Source organism: Dromaius novaehollandiae, chromosome 5, assembly GCF_036370855.1.
Source record: "Dromaius novaehollandiae isolate bDroNov1 chromosome 5, bDroNov1.hap1, whole genome shotgun sequence".
In the NCBI taxonomy this organism is placed as follows: Eukaryota; Metazoa; Chordata; class Aves; order Casuariiformes; family Dromaiidae; genus Dromaius; species Dromaius novaehollandiae.
In genome coordinates, this window is record NC_088102.1 from 14,636,863 (window position 1) to 14,647,546 (window position 10,684).

A 10,684-nucleotide genomic window follows, 5' to 3' on the forward strand; every position below is an offset into this window, starting at 1 on the left:
TACTCAAATGTATGTACGCACGCATCTATGCATACATGAACCGGAGAGTTATGCAAGGTCTTTGCAGAGTGTGAAGATTTGGCTCCGAGCGGTTATTTCTGCCTAGTCTCAGCCATGCTGCGAGGTATAAAAGGGAGCGCGAGTGCTAGCAACTCCGCCGGCACGGGGCCAGGAGGAGGCCTGGGGAGTGGGAGGAAGATGAGGGGCACGGGGGAAAACAAACCTGGGAGGAAGATGAAGGGAACGGGGAGAAACGAACCTTTCGTCGGCCTGTGCTGGAACATTTCCGAGCAGCCTCCACATCTAAACACCCGCAGCCTGGCTCGTCTTTACCTTTCATTCCTTCTCATAACAAACTTCTTCCTGCCCTCAAATTACACATCTACGAACAATTTTCTGAAGGAAACTTCGTGGGCCCCTTCAGCAGCAAAGGTAATTGAGATATAAGCGACTTTTGCACACAACCTGCTGTGTATGCTCAATATCAGTTTCATCATTAATACCAGATGCCAGCTAAATACTGTCACTGTCATCCTTAAATATCCCACCCTCAGCCTGGAGTGCTTAACAAGCAAACATAGGCCAGGCCCTTAAAATCAAAGGCAGCTTTGCTGAAGAAGGGAAGTTATGCTGTAAAAGATCAGCCCGTTGGTAAGGTAAGCAAGAAATATTCATCTTCCTCTCCCTTCTGCTGCCTTTAAGCAATGATAGCAGCTGTCTGACAGCACAGAGAATTGTGCATGGTGCAGTTCACTCTGCATTGCATATATAATTTATATTTTTTCACTCTGCTTTTGAGCGCATATTTTGTGCTTGGCTTGTTTTTGGAAAATGGAAGCAGAGACAGAGAGAGAAAAAAAAATACACTGCAGCAGCCTTCTCCTTTTCCAGTCCCACTTTTTAGTCAAGATCCTCATCTCCGCACACGGTCTTCGCAGGCTAGTGAAATACAAGTATTACATTATATATATGTGTGTGGGAGGGCATGTGTATATATACATATGTGAAAAGATATATGCTTGACATGGCAAAAGGAAAAAAAAAAGATATTTTCAATGGTTCATGTCTTTATTAGTCGAACGCCTTGGCAGAGAATTACCGTAGCATTTCCACAAGAATTTCCTTTCATGCAAATGATCTAGTGAGTGTTTACAGTATGGGCACAAGTAAAAAAAAGAAAAACCCAGCTGAGAAACATGCCTCTTTCTGGCTTGCTCTCTTATACAGTGAAGTTTGACATACACAGCCGTAAGCACAAGTAAAGTTCCTTTCAAATACAGACGCAGCACGGAAGGCACTTACTCAAAATTAAGGTATGTTGTGTTCTCTTTTGGCAAATAACCCATCTGCGCTGTCTTTATCTGCCCTCGCTGCGCCCATTGCGCGCGGGTGGTTTATCAGGGCGCTAGCGCGGCGCCCCGCTCCGCTGGAAAATGCCACCCGTCCCCAGAAACTGCTGCTTGGCAGCTCGAGGCGGCGGGTCGATACCGCCCGCTGCACCAGCCCGGGTGCTCGGTGCGGAGGCGCCCAGCCGCCCTCCCGCCCGGCCCGCAGCGCAGGGCGTTTCTGGGGGTTGCGGGGAGCTTCTCCCCCCGCCGCGGCACCGGCTCCCAGAAGCGAGCGGGCTCGCCGGTGGCTCTGCAATCCGAGAACGCGAACTCGCCGGCGGGACGCTGCGGTAAATATAAATCTGGCGCTTACCCACAGGCAGTCCCTCGCAGTCCGACATGGTGCGGCACGGCCTCCCGCCGGGGCTGCGGCGGACCACGGCGAGCGCGGGGCCTTCTGCCGCCGGCGGCGGGGGCGAAACGGTATCTCGCGCCTCGCAGCCGCCCGCCGGTTTCGCTGTACATCTACCCACGCCGAGAGCCGCAGCAGCAGTCCCGGCTCTGCCTTCTCATTATGGGATGTAAAGATAAGAATGTGCTTTTGTGCCAAAAGAGTGTGCTATTGGTGGATAAATTTGTTGTCCTCCCTCCCCTTCGCGGAGTTTCCTCCTTAATGTCACAGAGGCACATTACCCCGGCTGAAAGGCCATACAATATTTATGAAACGGCTTTTAAGAGCGAAGCTGAAAATCGGTCCAGAAGCAGGGCGCTCATCGCGGCGCGGGGAAGCCCCCGGTCGGAGGGGCAACGCGGGGCACTGCCGGCTCCCCGGAGGCTGCGGGGCCCGAGGGGACGGTTTGCGGGATACCCCGAGTCTTGCTCTGTGCCTTCTGGAGTTGCAGCTTTAGCGAGGATCTGAGCAGACATACTCTGCTTTTGCTGGAGGGGTTGGAGGTGGCGGCAGTTTTCTTCAGGGTATGTCTCCAGAGCGGAGCTAGTTAAGGGGGCAGAAAAAAAATGATTCTTTGTTTTACAGTGTAATCGCCAGGAATAGCTTGTGACAACGTTACTAAAGGTTGTTTCACAGTATATTTATACCAGACAATGGCCATATTGCGAACGCAGATTGCTCTGTAACTTTTCTCGACTTCTGAGCACTTAAAATATGCTGATTTAATTCTATCTTAATGAAGCATTTGACAGCTACACCCACAACTTTTTTTTTTAATCTTTGGAAAACTTTGAGTGGGATTTGTCTGGTATGAAATTTCCAGGCCTTTCCGCCTCCAGCTGGGTCCTGCCAGCGAGAGAGTATCTCCGCACACCGCTTTATTCCCTAGGCACCTTAACAAAGTAAAAACTTTGGTGCTCTGGCACCATTAAAACCATCATGTGTCCAGCAGAGAGAGCAGTTTTTTGACACCTGGCAGGTGCCCTCAGCACTGTATGGAGGAGACGGTTTTTGGCCACTTTTTGCTTCTTTCACACCTGGGAACAGTTGGGGATAATTTGGGTGTTATCTGCCATAGTTATGGTCGTTAGATACCTTGAAGAAAAAAGGCTTGACTTACAATGAGTCTACTAGGAGCTAAGTTTGCTCAGCTCCTCCGAAAAAATCAGGCTACTTTTATTTAGATGCTTCATTTTAAGCACCGAGGCCTGAAGCTGTTGGCCTCAAACCCCTGAAGAGAAGCGTTTTAGCAACTTGCTTGTTACTCAGCAGCAAAGCTAGCTATAGGTTCAAGTCAGGATATCAGGCCAGTGACTAAGAAGCTAAAATAGCTGCAAATGTAATAGTTACGTATTGCAGCAGCGTTCCCATCCGGTGCCCTCGGCAGGGTAGCGAGCCCAGAGCCTGCCCCAGGCGGTTTGCGCTGGGCGCCCGGGGCTTCCCGCACCGGCTCTGCGGGTGGCCGGCCCTCGGGCTTGCTGGCCTGAGGGCCTGCTGGCATCACCCTGCCGGGGAGAGCCCTTGCCAGCAGCTGTTTCTCTGGCCGCTGGCGTAACAACGCCAGGATACTCACTGGTGTAAGTCACACATGGGTGTCAGCTCTGGGGAGAAAACAGCACAGCCTCAAGTTGTGTTCTTCACCAGGGATGCGGTGCACGGAGGGGAAATGCAAGGCAGCATGCTTATCCGGTCCTTCTTTCTGCTGCCCACAGACTTGAGGAATGGTCACTAGCTAATCTGGAAGATAGACATCCATGAAGAAAGCTGCTCTTAATCTCAATACAAATCTGGTCAGGGAAGGAGGCCTAAACCAGCCTGGAGGACTTTGTTTTATTCCAGTAAGTCAGAGCAAGGCTGCCTTCAGTACGCTTTCCAAAAAGGCACAAGCACTCTCTTTAGCACCCTGAGATTGGAGTGCAATTTCACTGCAGACATGAATTGCTCAGAAGTATGTGTGAGTTGAAGCTTTCTTAGCTAGACCCAGTACAAGTGCAGGCCCCCTTTTCTGCAGGCATTTATGTGCCAATGCAACTTCAGGCCCCACTGGAGTTCCTGGAACTACTCAGAGTAATAAAGTTAAATATATGCCAGTAATAAAATTAAATATCTGCATAAGTATTTGCAGGATCGAGGACTCATGGTTCTGACTTACATTCACAAGGCAAACAGCTGCAGCTGGTTTTGATGTTACCTTCTCCCAGCTGTGTGCTGGTGCTCTTCTGATGAAGGTTAGAGCCCTCAAGCAGAGGTGGACAAGTGCCTGTGTCGAAATCTCGCCAAATCACATTTTGGTGTCTTAGCTCAAACTCACCTTCATCAGCAGTTTAAGAAACCTGTGCCTCAGCCACCCCACTTATGTTGTCCTTGGCCAAGTCTGCTACAGGGGACAAAGTCTTCTGGAAGGGGTGGCAGAGAAGCAAGCAGAGAAGTTTGGGAACAAGACAAAAACATCTCAAACTATTACAGCAACGCTGGCAAGAGCTTGTCTGTCAGAGCTGTTGCTAGGATTTGGCACTCACCTTCTGCTGAGCCTTGGGAGAATTCTTCAGTGAAACACTGAAGCATGAAATTATCCACAGGGTCATAAGTTGAACAAATCAGACCTATTTCTTACCATGACAGTAGCAAAACTTACCTTTAATGAGGACTATTTCAATTAAAAACTTAGCTTTGATCCCTGGATATTTTGGTTGTAAAATTCCTGGTTTTTACGGGGGCATTAGACTTTTTTTTAAGTGTACAACTGTATTTCTTTTAACTTTCTCTGTTTCTCAGATTGAAAAAAGCCATGCTTGCTCCTGGACAGAGGCCAAACCTGGAAAATTTAAGTCTGAAAATAGAAAGTTTGGGGAATTTATGAATAGGTCTGATGTCTGTCATGGCAAAAAATGCAAAAGCCAAAAACTGAACTAAACAATAAAAGATGAGAAGTATAGTACATAAAGTATTATAATAAGCATTGAACTAATGTGAGACTTGTGTTAAACACCTGTCAATAATTACTCTCAGATTTTACAATGAACCTGAAGGATGCTTATCCCTCAATACTCAATGAAAACTGGTCATCAATCTGCCTACTTCATACTACTACCCAGCACAGATTTTAATGCAGAAGAGTGTCTATGACAAATACCATGAATGAAATGGTAAATTTAATTTATGGAGGAAAGCATTGGAATATTTCCTGAAGAAGGTTTGCCTGCATTCGTTTGGTCTTCTGTGGAAGTCTGTTGCACAGGCCTTACGTGTCTCGAAATACTTAAAGGAGGTGGAGAACAAAGTGGCAGGATGTATGCAGAATACATGATTTCATGTCCCACTAAAAAAGGGCCCTTGCATAAGAGAGTGCTTAAAAGAAATCACAGAGGTTTCCGCCTCAGCATTTTATCTGATCAAACTTTTTTTTTTTTTTTTTTTTTTTTTAATATCAAGAGCTAGACTTGCCATGTCACTCTCTGGAATTTTCCAGGAAGAAGTAGAAACATAGTGTTTGCTGTACATGCCATGAATCCTGCAGGTAACCCATGTGTGCAGTAAGTGTTGACTGTACATGTGGCTTTTCAGATATCCAGAGCTTAATATGCCTATCGAGAGCTAATACATGTGGGAAATGAGGAAACATGGGGGACAACCTGAGTGCAGGACACCTATGACATTACAAGGACACAGCTGCTTTAGTGGCCAAGCAGCCTGGAGTCCTGCTGACTTTTGGTAAGACTTAGGCCAAGTTTTCAGGAGAGAGCAGCAGGCAGATGTCCTCACAAATACTGTCTGTCACCCAAATGAGTAAGATGCAAGGGACTCAGCTGGCCATCTTCTGTATTTTTATATCTCAGTGGGGTTCTGATCTAAGTGCCTAAATGTCTTTAGAAATCTGGTCTTTAAGACCTTAAATCTCCTGGTGGTCACAGCAATTTTGCCCCCAGGCTGAAGGGCTCAGCCATCTGTAAGCACAGAGCGTGCTATTCCCCCGAACATCCCCGGCAGGTCAGGGGGCTGGTGTTGCTCATCTGCCTCTTGCTCGGGCACAGCTGCGGCAGGTCTAGCCCAAACCCCTTCTGCAAAACCTGGCGCTGCGGGTCTCGCCGCGGGACCTCACGCCCTGCCTGCGTGCTGAAATCCTTGGTGGCAGAAGGGCTTTGCTAGTCTTGTCACCGACGCAGGAGTCCCAATGAATTGTGCTCGTTCCCCCTGCACTTTGCTCTCCTGGCAGAGGAAAATCGCAGTGAGTGAGAGTGATTTCTTTAGCTAACCAAGTCAGATCTGATTATTAAATCTGCAATTTTCTGCGAGATTGAGGCAAGCGTCTTACTGCCCCATTCGGCAGGCATTTATATCTCACATCAGCGTGACTGCCATGCAGTTCAAACAGAAAATGACTGAAATGCACTGCTCCCTCCTAATTTATGCAAATTCCATTGGATTTTTTTCCTGCTGCGTGAAGAGATTTCTGCCTATTAGGTACGGGAGTATTCACAGACCAAGTAAGAAGGGGGGAAGGGAAGGAGAGGGCCCAGGGATGGAGAAGAAACCACTGGCTCCCGTGCAGCGAGTAAAACTAGTAAAATCTTTCAAATTGCACCCAGACGAAGCAGAGAAGGGAGAGGGGAACGTTACAAAGGCAGATGCAGCCACGGGCCACAGGGCTGGGGCTCCATCCCCTCCCGCCTGACGTGGGGGCAGGATTTGGGGAAGCTCTCTGGAAAGTCCCACCAACTCACAGCTGGAAAAATCACAGCTGTAACACCTGCCATCACCGTAACCGTGACACATTGGCTGTTCGTTACTGAGACGGTGAAGAAATGACCACGGAGCTGCTGCTTAGGCAGGCCTGGACCTCTGCCCTGCGATGAGTACAAGCTTTCCCTGCGTAAAGCAAAGATATTCAGGCTAAAATTCAAATGCCTAGAAAGGCCCCAGTAATTGGGATTTTATTTCGTGATTGTTTTCTGACACATGCTTTTTACATTTCAGCTTGATGGGCCGGCAGTGCAATAAAGTAATTACAAGCCGAGCTGATGCACTGATGATGTCTCATGCCAGTGCATCCACTGAAGGCAGAAAGAGTGAAGAAAAGGCAAGAGACAGCTGACAGTTAAACAGACAGATACAAAGGTAACATTTAGGTAAGGTAACAAAGAAATAACTAGATATAGCATTATTTTGCACCTGGGAAACTTTAATATCAGTCTGTATTTTAAAAAATTGTAACTGGATTTTCACGAGTCACAACTGAATCTGATCTTTGTGTTCAAGAAAGGAAATGTCTCCATCATGTCCTCTGATGTCACCCTACAGAGAAGATTAGAAGATTAACTGTGTCAGGTGACACTGATCCAATGGCAGAGGAAATAACTTTGCACATTCAAAGAGAAAATCAGGGAGAAATTCCAGCTGTCTGCAAGAAATATGAATCTCACCAGTGATGATTGTTGGCTCACAAAGAAAACACTTTATGCAAATGTGTTGATACACAGTAAATAAAATAAGAAGATCAAAGACTTAGAAGAGGATTTATCTTAAAGAAGAGTGGATGGTCTGAATCTCAGTGGCATTTTAGTCTCATCTAATTTATAAGCAGTTGCATCCTCTGGGGAGGAGTTACAGAGGACTGTGAAAACTATGTGAGGAAATAGCAAAGCTACATCTGGAAGGTAAAACTGGCTTCTGAGCTGTGGCAATTGTTGTGGGCAATTTCTCCTAATGTACCAGATACCAAGAGGGGTCCGTACATCAGGACCCACCTGCTGTAGCATTGCAGTGAGATGTATTTGCACAAGCATTCGCAGATGGCGAGCACAACGGCAGGAGCCTCGCTGTCACCCTTCACTGATAAATGCAGGTGGCTGTTCCGTTACAGCTTCTGCAGGAGGCACCGGCACAGAAGGATAGAGGCAGAGCCTGTTTTCCTATCGATACGTGGTGGAGTTTTATGCACAGCTGCAATTAGTGTTCCTGGGAGTTCCCTCTGCAAATGCTCCAGGTGCTATTGAGCAGTCTCGTGGTGAATGTAAAAAGCAAAGAATAATTACACAGTTAGATTTGGTCTTGTGGCTTCTCATTTCAATGGTGTTTCTGCAATTTATTTCAGTGGGATTAAGACTGAGCCTTTCACAGCTGACTATAGCTGCATTTGCTCTGCACAGGTCTGGTGGAAAAAGGAGTGTTGAGCCCTGAATGTAAATATTATGGTATCAAGTGGTAGGTTTGAGGAGAAGGTGAGAGTCTTGCAAACCTGATCTGGCAGCTGCAAAAATAACAGTCAGGCAAGCAGATGGTCTCTGCAGTGAGGGAAATCTTTACAAGATTCACAAATTAGCTCTGCCAGGTTTTTAGTGGTTCTTACCAAAATTCCTATAAATCAGCCTAACTGGCTAGGGAGGTGGAGACAAGAGGAATCAATAATTTCCCTAGATGGCTTGTAAATCCAAGGTTAACCGACAAAGGCTTGAGAGCTGGAAGATCCCAAGAGGAATTAAGAAAGGACAATATCATCCTTTCAAAAGGTAAAAGCCACAGCATAATTCATCTACTATAAGTGCTTTGGGGACTAATTGCAGCTGCCCATGATCAAGGATATCAGTTTGGTGATAAAGAAAGGTGAGGTGTCAGACACTCTGAATTATTGGCTCATCCTGGGAATACTGAAACTTTTGAGGAAACAAAAGCTGCCTCCTTCAGCTGCAGGTCAATAACGCAGAGGGCAGGCTACTGAGAAATAACACTTTCACCTACTCTTTAGTATTCATTTTAACCAGGCCCAAACAAGATATTCATATATAAACAAGAACCAGAAAGTCTTGTCTTCAAATAAATGACATCCCATTTCCATTCTCATCTCCAATACTTCCTATCTGTTTAGTCCTATGTAAAGCACAGCAAGATATTTTCATCAACTCAGCTCAAAATATACGTTGTTAAAACTGTCACTTACCAACGGTAGCCATGAACAGGTACCCAAGAGAGCAGAATTTCATCCCATACTTAAAATAGGAATAAACTAAACTCCATGTAAATGCAGGCCTTTTAATGGGTCTGGGAGAGCAGCAAACAGCAGGCTGAGTGATCGTGGCTAGTAACCCCTTCCCTGGCAACCCTGTGCTGTGGATAACCCCTATGATTTGCTCACAGGTTGTCTGCTGTTTTAGGCTTTCTAGAATGACCAGCAGCAAAGAGGAGGCTTGCCACCAGGGAGGGCAATCAGTCCTCCAGATGGGCTTCTCTACCAAAGCAGTTGCTGCCCCATAGCACTAGGGGAAGGTCTGCCATGCTGGGAGACAGAAGCACTAAGGAACTGCTAATAGAGTCAGAGTCGAATGAGCAGCATTAGGGAATCCTGAGTTTTGTACCTTGGTTCAATATGATCCAATCTACAACCATTTTCATTTGCCTCTTTGCAGACGTTGATCAGTGTTTGACAGAAGGAATGATTAGGGAGGAGCTGTCATTCTTGCTCGTTTGGAGATGCCTCCTTTGTACAATAAACAGAGTCTCACAATTAATGGAAGCAGTGACCTTGCTAGCAATTTCTACAAAGAGGACAGGGATCCACTGGAATAGTGAATAAAGCACCATTTAAGTGACCTCTGTAGGTCACATTGGGGCTGAGACATATTGCTGGAGCCATAGGAAACCTTGCGTGTGACTGCTTCTGTATTTCCAAGTGCTTTTCATCAAAAGCAGGGTTGGATTTGTTTCAGATTCCCATATATTGATGCTCTTTACTCTGCACACCTCCAGGTACCTTGAGGAGAAATTCAGGGCCTGCTTTGTGTGGTTAGACTCACAGCTCTGGAGGTGTGGGGTGGGAAGGGTGGACTAGACACAAGAGCTGTAGCATCTCACTGTTGAGTCACGCAGCACCTGGCTGGAAGGCATTGCATTGAGTCTCCTAGTAGGAAACACAAGTCCACCACTTCCAGCACAGGGAGGAGGAAATTCAGGAAGGGGGTGAAGTGACTTTCCTAAAGTCGCTCCGTGAACAGTGGCAAGGTGGCAGTGGAGTCTGGTCCCTGCTCCATGATGGGCAAGGGACAATCAGGGGGTTCACTAAATCAGGTTGTCAAACTGAAGTGCCACTTGCAAAAATAAAAATCTCAGTAAAAATAATTTGTTTACTGTTATCAAAGAAAGGAAAGAGAGAAAAAAATATCATCCCATGTGTTCATGAAAAATGTGAGAATCTTTATTTTTCTTCTTTACTGAAAGCCTTGATGAATGGAAAAATATTTTTGTCCAGCAGGCTGACACTGAGATGTGCCTTGCACTGGCACCTTGGATTTTTGGTTAGGAATGGCTGCTGCGGGACTCCTGCAAAGGGGGCTTTAAGTATGTGGCATCCTTTCACTTAACCAAACTCCCTGCCTCCACGTACCGAAGTGACTGCAAATGGTGCTGGAGACATCTTTGCTAACTGTACGCTGACCAGCCTGGGTTACAGCAGGCCACATTGCCGCAGAGCTCGGGGCCCCTGGGCCACTGATGGGCTGAGTTTCCACCTCAGGGCAGTTTCAGGGTTGCTGCTGCCTCCCAACACCCCACCGGACCGACCGCCTCTTGCCAGTCTCCGTTGTGCCTTGTTCATGCTATGCCCTCACTCCCCTTTGGCACAAAACCAAGGCAATATTTTGCCGGATCCCTTTCCTGTCTGTCTTTTTATTAATCCACAGAAATGACAAGAATTAGTAGAAGCAGGTGAACACTTGCCTCTCAAATGCTGGGATATATCTCATCAGCAGAAAAAGTCATTACTATACTGTGCAGCACTGAGTTAGACATGCTAAACAGGCCAACGCCAGGCCATTACCGCAGCAGCTAATGTGAACTACTCAGGGATCATGGCATTCCTGAGGTAGCAAATCAGTGCTTCTCACCACAAAATTGTACTTAAAAATTTACAAGGGCT

General features: G+C 46.7%; 1 long non-coding RNA gene across 2 annotated transcripts; it reads left to right on the top strand.

Moving 5' to 3' along the window:
- The first annotated feature begins 232 nt into the window (after nucleotides 1-232).
- Nucleotides 233-10,064, top strand: LOC135328449 (uncharacterized). Of its 2 annotated transcripts, XR_010389322.1 has the most exons (4): nucleotides 233-656; nucleotides 1,228-1,313; nucleotides 6,754-6,905; nucleotides 7,036-10,064. It is a non-coding gene; the product is annotated as an uncharacterized LOC135328449 (long non-coding RNA). The 2 variants fall into 2 exon arrangements; XR_010389321.1 differs by having other exon boundaries at nucleotides 6,754-10,064.
- Nucleotides 10,065-10,684: the final 620 nt, after the last annotated feature.